The sequence below is a fragment of the Saccostrea cucullata genome, unplaced genomic scaffold (genome assembly GCF_032062105.1).
Source record: "Saccostrea cucullata isolate Sc308-1 unplaced genomic scaffold, CSIRO_AGI_Scuc_v1 ctg952, whole genome shotgun sequence".
Taxonomy (NCBI): Eukaryota; Metazoa; Mollusca; class Bivalvia; order Ostreida; family Ostreidae; genus Saccostrea; species Saccostrea cuccullata.
Window position 1 is genome coordinate 96,187 of NW_026919591.1, and position 7,949 is coordinate 104,135.

General features: G+C 33.4%; 1 long non-coding RNA gene across 1 annotated transcript; it reads left to right on the forward strand.

Moving 5' to 3' along the window:
• The first annotated feature begins 1,350 nt into the window (after positions 1 to 1,350).
• On the forward strand, positions 1,351 to 5,331 carry LOC134233922 (uncharacterized). Its single transcript, XR_009985088.1, has 3 exons — positions 1,351 to 1,405; positions 3,929 to 3,991; positions 5,246 to 5,331. It is a non-coding gene; the product is annotated as an uncharacterized LOC134233922 (long non-coding RNA).
• The last annotated feature ends 2,618 nt before the right edge of the window (positions 5,332 to 7,949 follow it).

The following is a 7,949-nucleotide window of genomic DNA, read 5'->3' on the forward strand; positions in this document are numbered from 1 at the left end:
AGTCTTGATAGACTGATCATTATTTTTCTTTCTATGCAGCATTACCAGGTGTGCAAGATGAGGAAGGCCTTGAGGGTGTTGATGGTGATGGTGGCTTTGAAAGTGAGTTGTATAGAGTGTAAATGATGATATTAATTAGCAATTTTAAAGCACAAATCGTAATCTGACCTGTTGAAACCATAGTATTATACACTGGTTGTTTTGAAAATGTGTATAGATTTTTGAAAGATCACAAAATAACATTGACAGATTATATGTACAGAATTCATTATGTATGTACATCATGTACATTAGCTCAGGGCTATTCCAGTAAAATTATCTGGGTGGGGGGTAGTGCCGAGTCATTTTTTTCCCTTTCTGTAGATGGGGTTAATAATAAGCAAGTGTGATAGGGGCACTCCTGATTATTGCTGAATATTACTGATTAGTTTACATGCATTTTTGTTCCCCTACCCTGATTATTGGTATTAAGTAAACAAACTAAACAATTGCTAAATGTAGAGTTATGATAAGCAATGGTACCTTTTTCAAAATTGTGAATGCCAAAGCTTAAAACATGAACCAAAGTCAATCATTTGAAAGTTGAAAGTTGTTGCATGATGCTCAGGTGACCTATGAGGCCCATGGGCCTCTTGTTTCTTGAACTTCCGGTAGATGTAACCAAATTTTAAAGAAATAAAAAGTTTATCTGACCTAGTTTGGTATTTTTTGTCAGACTATGAAGATCACAGTACTCTTAACCTTAATTTCATGTTGATCTACTTGACAGATGATGAACTTAGTTCTGCAGAACCTCAGGGTCTTTTGGTAGCAAATCAGGCAAGCGTGTCCTGTCGTACATCACAGTCCTGTCCAGGTATAGATGGATGATGGAGAAATAAACTTTCAGATATAAATAATAAGAGTTTGATGTCCTTGTTTTCAAATACTGTAGAAGTACTTTTTTCCGCGTGGTATTAATTTACGCTATGTACGCGGTCACAAACTTTCCGCGGAAATTTGTCCAAGCGTACTTAATATAAATGTACGGCATATAATGACAATCTCGAAAAATCTGCATAATTTTCTTCCCACGGATTAAACAGAAATTGAGATTCCGCCAAATTATGACCCCGTGGAAAAAAAGTACGTCTACAGTAATTTAACAACTTTTTGAAAAACAATTTTGTCCCATTTCAAATTCGCCCATTATAGCTTTGTATAAGAAATTATACTGTAATCTTTGAATTCTTCCCGTTTTGAATTTGCCAAAAAGAGAAAAGAGCAAAAGGGAAGAAAATAAAAGGGGGAAAAATATCGCTGAATACATTAGTGAACATTGCTTGCTGAATTTGGTTTCTCTTGACAGATGAAGAAACAGATATTGATGAACTGAAGTCAAATACAGATTCAAATCCTGTTCAAGGTAGCTTTATTGCCTATTACCTTGCTTTTTAAACAAAAATAAATAAGATGTGTATAAGATGTGTATAATATTCATTAACTCTTTTACACAATGACAATTTTCATTGCAATTGCATTAGATATGGTTGATAAAATATAGAAGCACTTTTGGAGGTCCACAATGCATGCTGTCCTTCTTGTCTGTACTTTCACTCAGTTTTCTTCCTACTGATTGCTTTAGACCAAAAGAATATTTTATGCTCTTTTAAGCGAAAGGTTGAATTGAGCTTTTCTGATCAAAAAGTTTCCAGCATCCATCTTTAGTGTAGTGGGTGTTTTCTTAAACTTTTCATATTCATGATGACTTCTCCAGTACCACTAAGCCAAAGTTAACCAAACTTGCCACAAATAAAGCACTTCATTGATCACTACAGCAAAACTCAAATATAATAAACATGGATATAGCAAATTTATGTCGATAAGGAATTTTTTTAGCTCACCTGAGCCGAAGGCTCAAGTGAGCTTTTCTGATCACATTTAGTCCATCCGTCAAGCTGTCCGTCTGTTAACTTTTTTATGATAAGTATAAAAAAGGGGAAATCTGGACATGAACTGCATCACCCAAGTTACTCATGTGAGCATTGTGGCCCATGGGCCTCTTGTTGTTATGGTTTTCAGTAAAATAGAATCAAATTGTAGTAAAAAGAATGGGTGGACTTAACTGGCCAGAAAAAATGCCGTAAATTTAAGTTTCACAAAATGTTAATTTTTTTCCATCATATAAACTCCCGATATATTAACCGTGTATTCATGGTACGGATGTGAATTTTAAACGCTTTTTAGAGGTAAAATAAATAAATGTCGAAGGAATGGTGCCTGAAGATTTCTTGAATATCAATAGATAATCAGGGTCACGCGTTTTTCATCGTCTGAATACATAGTCAGCACATGTTTGTCGGCTGTTCTTAAGAAAACTGTAGTTGTATATTGAGCAAAATAATGTTATATTAAAAGGAGAAGAGCCGACAAAAATGTGCTCACACCTAATTTATCAAAAAAATGTTCGAAAGAAACTTCTAGCTTCCATTGTTATGTCTTCGATTGACCTGTTTAATATTACAATTCATCACGTGATGTCCACCTGCGAGTGTACTCGTGAAAATAGTTACATTGTATTCTTCAACTTGACCTCGATCTAAATTATGTCTTTGAGTGTGTTTTGTTGCCGTTTTCAGAATTTGGCAAAATAAATATTGTTTTAATTTTGCGTGTCATCACATTTTTAAAATAAAGACATCGCTGTAATAGGCTTAACACGTATTCGAATTTATGGAGAGAGAGAGAGAGGGATAGAGAGAGATGTCAACAATGACGCCGATCGATTGCCCCGCCTCCTATTAATATTGATTGTGTGAAATAAAAACCAGTCCAGGTACATGTCAAATTCCGGAAGACGATACTCATGTATCGTTGCTTCAATTTCGATACATGACAACATGGCATTGTTGTTGTACAAATGTTCAACCTAATATAACCAAGTATATGTAGCTCTTTCCATTGCTCATAATATATTTTGGATTCACTTCATTAACAGCTTGGTAGCGGGGTCGCAAAAAGATCCAAAATAGGGCGTTAAGTCCACCCATTCTTTCAAGTATGCAATTATTAAATGATGGGGGAATTGGGAAAGAAGTCCATGCTGTAATTAATATGTTAAAGGATAAACAACTAGTGCTAATTGTAACGGGAACCGTTACAGATGTTCCCCAAACGCTCCCCAACTCCCTTTTTGTGCCATATTCCCTGTAAGCCTTATTAAATAAGACAATATCTGTGCATTTTTTACTTTAACGACGTTTTCCAAGAAGGATACCAATTATATTCAACATTGCACGCGTGCGCATGTGAATGTACGTGCGTAATGATCATATCATCTTGTCTTCACTTTCTATATATTTAAATATATTATACATTAAATCAATTAGTCCAAAAGTATTAGAAATCACTCATTCAAGTATATTTTTAATTTCACTCGTTCCAAATGCACGCACGTGCGTGCACGTGCATGATGACCATACCTTCTTGTAGGAGGCCCGTATATCTATCTATGTTCTAAATCCCATCCTGTTTGGTTGAAAACCAAGGGAGTTATATCCATTTCAAGTTTCAGCCAATCAGATTGCAGCAGATGTGCATCGGCGTGATTTCTTTTTTTTTTTCTCTAAATCATATTGTAGGATATCCTAATGCATGACTTTATTTTAAATTTCAAAGCATTTCGTCAAAAAACTAAGGAGATATAGCCATTTAAAGTTTCAGCCAATCAGATTGCAGCACATGTGCATGTGCGTGATTTCTTGAAAATTTTTTATTATCATCCAACTTCGTTTGGGGAACATAATAATTAGGAATTCCTGCAAACCTGATTGTAAAATAAATGATGCATATCATGGCGTGACAGTCACACTTCTTCGAGTAATTCAACTTTTCTTACAAAATAGGGGCTTTTAATCCTTTAATTTCATTTCTATTTTTCTGTTTTCAGTCAAAGCAAAGCTGCCAGATTTGACAAGGAAGAGAAATAGAACTTCTAAAGCTTATATGAAAGGTAAGGTACTCAACATATTATTATTAATGTTATATGTGCTATTAAAGTTTGTGTTTGTAATCCTGAGATAAGAGTTTGTGAGCATATCATATTTTGTTCTGTCTGACTTTCTTCATCTCTTTTATGTTCATAATACATGTGCCTTTTGAATTAGAATACAAGGAAAGTAATATTTGGCCAGATGGAAGAAAAAGACAATAGCTTTATATTTTATGACCTTGATCATGTTAAACAATGGCACATAATTCCAGCATTTTACATTATTTTATGATCATGCTTTGGGATTTGAAGAAAAACAGAATTGCACATCACCTCTCAATCCTTGCAAAGGATTGTTCCCGTTTTGCACACATTTGAATTTTAGGCATAGAAAAAATGTGTTCAAAATGGGAATTTGACCAGGTGAGATAAAAACTTAATTGGTATAGTCTATACCAAAGTTGGTAGAAAGGGGAAAGGTGAACCTATGTAGGAGAGAATAGGAAAATAAAATTAGAAATTAAACCAACAAAAATTGTTGTGTGCATTACACTCTTAGTCTTCATTTATTTCTTTACTCTTAAACAAAAAAGTTTATTTCAAATAATCAATCATTAATTGTATCAGCCAGAGCTCCAGATAATTTTTTACCCCAAAATGTATATACTCCCTGATTTTCAAATCAATGCAGATTTTGATTTTCAGCAAAATGATTGAAGAGTATTTTGTTTATACTAGTATATAAATGTTTTGACCTTTATTTTGATTTTGAGCTTGTATTCGAAGTATGTGTTTTTGAAGAGGGAAAAAACTTTAAAGGTCGTTTCCTGCATTTATTCAAATGAATTTTGCAAATACCAACAAGACTTTTTGCCAAGATAGGGAAGATTATACAGTAGGTCAACATACCATAGAGTGAGACACAGAAAACTTCGTTCATTTAAGATATCCTATCAAGAGTAAACTGAGAGAAAAGAATCTGGAACGTTGATATGGCAAGTTGAGAGAGATGAAAAATTAGCTATGAACCCATAATAAAAAAGTTATGCCAAGTTGAGAAACAACATACATATAGCATTTCACATTATAGCTTTGATGCAGCAATTTATGACATTATGAATTGATAAGAAATAAGTAAGGAAACAAGTAAAATAATTATATAGTCTTTAATAATACTGTGTTCAGGGACATTTTTATTTAATACATGCATCTCATTTCTCATTTTTCTGAATCTGGTGTATATTATAAACAAATGTATTATTTTGTTCCCTGCAGGCAGATCTTATAAGAACACTGGACAGTCACACTACGAATTTGAATCTGATGATGATGTACATGATCCAGACTTTAAGCCAAGTAAATACCTTTATATTCATTTTTGATTATGAAAAAACACTACTCTATACATTTTTGACAACTGGTAAATTCTAGAGGAGTTTAGGTATTCAATGTAGTAGTTCTGCTGCTTTTCTTATACTGTCAAAGTGAGCTTTTCTGATCAAAATTTGTCCATTGTCTGTCATTGTCGTAGTCGTTCTCGTCCTTGTTCTTGTAAACATTTCACATTTTCATCTTCTTCTCAAGAACCACTGGACCAATTTCAACTAAACTTGCTACATAGTATCCTTATGTTAAGGGGATTCAAGTTTGTTCAAATGAAGGGCCATGCCCTTTTCCAAGGGGAGATAATTATGAATTAGAGAAAAATTAATGGTATTTGAAGATCAACATAGTGTTATGACATTATGTTTGTTAGTATTTGTAGTTAAGATTTATATTTACAACTAAAAAGACTAATCATGTGACATTTCTCAATGTTACAGGTAAAGAAGATCAACAAAGTGATAGTGATGATGAACCAGTACAACGAAAAAAGCAAAAAGGTTATTACATCACAATACTTTAAAACAAGAAAAAAATTCTTTTGGCATAATTTAGCACAATTGCACCTACATGACGTAAAGTACTGTGAATGTGTTTCATTTCAAGTATACAATATTTTGCGGAAATTAACTTTTCAACAACTTAACGTTAATTTGATATTTCACATATTTGAATGTGTTAGATGTACATGTAATTATAGCTTCACAAACTTCTTGTCTTATGTGTGCAAAGTATGTGAAAACCAGATAAAAAAAATTCAGTAATGTTTTACTATTTGATATGATATGTCTTATGGAGAAAGGTTCATTCAGTGTACAGTTAATTCTCGATAAACCGCCACCTTTTGTAATTTAGAAATCATGGCGGTATAACGAATTTCGTGATGAATTGAATTTCCCATCTTTTAGAAAACAAGAAGTAGAGTTATCATTTTAGAAATACTGTTTAATGTTCCTATTTTTATTATTACATGCACATGTATATAAAAACATATTTCTCATTGAAAATACTTCAAATAATTTTTTTAATGTACAATTTCACTAAAACAAAATGCGCAGTTATGAAATAAAGATAAGTACAGGTGTATGCATGTAAATCTGCACGTCTGATATTGAGAAAAAGACACGCCGGGTCGATTGTCGTGATATACTGCCGATAGTACGTAAAATGAATTCTTGAATAAATTCATTGTTTGTGGCATCATTGTTAATGAAACATTCACAATTTATACTGTATAATTATTTTTTCAGCAAACTGCTGATCGATCATCAAAATAATATCGTTATCGGCGTACTTTAACAACGACTGCTTTCGTGGCAAAGCCGTGACTATATGATTTTTATTAAACAGAAAACAAAATTATTATAATAGTTCATGTTAAATAAAAATTATTGTTTATTTAATTCTTGTTTAATTACTTAATTGCATGAACCTTGTCTGCCTTTGCATGCTTTACAACCGGGATTGCGTCAACGAATTAGCCACGCTTTATTTAATTCTTGTTTAATTACTTAATTGCATGAACCTTGTCTGCCTTTGCATGCTTTACAACCGGGATTGCGTCAACCAATTAGCCATGCTTCACTGACCACATGCACCTGTGGCGGTATTATCGAGATAATTGACACTTAAAAATGGATGTATGTTTTGAAAACAGGGTGATGGATGGCGGTATGCGAATTTGGCGTTATAAAGAGAATTTTATATAGCAGGAAAAACATTCTTGGGAAATCATGGCGGTATTGCGAAAATGGCGATGAATCGAATGGCGATAATCGAGAATTGACTGTAATTATGAATTGCAGTAAAACATGTTCAAACCAAAGCCTGTTTTTTCATAAAATTGCTCTCTTTTTATTGATTGTTTAAGTTTTTAATCAGAGAAAAATTTTCCAGGTTCAAAGAAGAAGTGGACCGAAGAAGAAAAACAAGTGTTAAAACCGTTAGTGCTGGAATGTTTGCGCAGTAAAAAACCTCCTGTAAAAGCTGACGTAGACAAATTGAAGTTGAATACTTCTTGTATTGTTTTGAAAGACTTGAAATGGACACAGATAAAACATCAAGTATGGGCCATGGCCCAACAAAAAGTGAGGAAGTGTTCAAAGTTCCTGCAACCTTAGCTTAGCACTTTGCTTCATTAACTTGAAGACTTTTAAGTTTATATTACTTCCCCAAAACAAAAAATTTTGTGGTTTGAAAGAATGCACTTGTCTATTGATGTTTTTTATGCCCCACCATGAATATGGCTGGAGCATATACATGCAGTGTTTGTCATGTCCGTCTTCCGTCCTTCGTCACACTTTGCGTTTAGCTCTGTTCAAAGCTAAGTTTCAAAGAAACTATCCAAGATATTTTCATCGAACTTCATATGCTGATAGATACTGATGAAAGCTATGCAACTACATCAACATTTTGACCTTGACCTTTCCTTTGACCTTAACCACACTTTTCTTAAATTAGTGTTTAGCTCAGTTTTAAACATACCGTTCAAGATGGTGTTATCAAATTTCACATGTTGATACAAACTTGCATGGATGATGCATCTCAGGATGAACATTACCAGACTTGCTTCAGATGCTGGATCTGACCTACATTT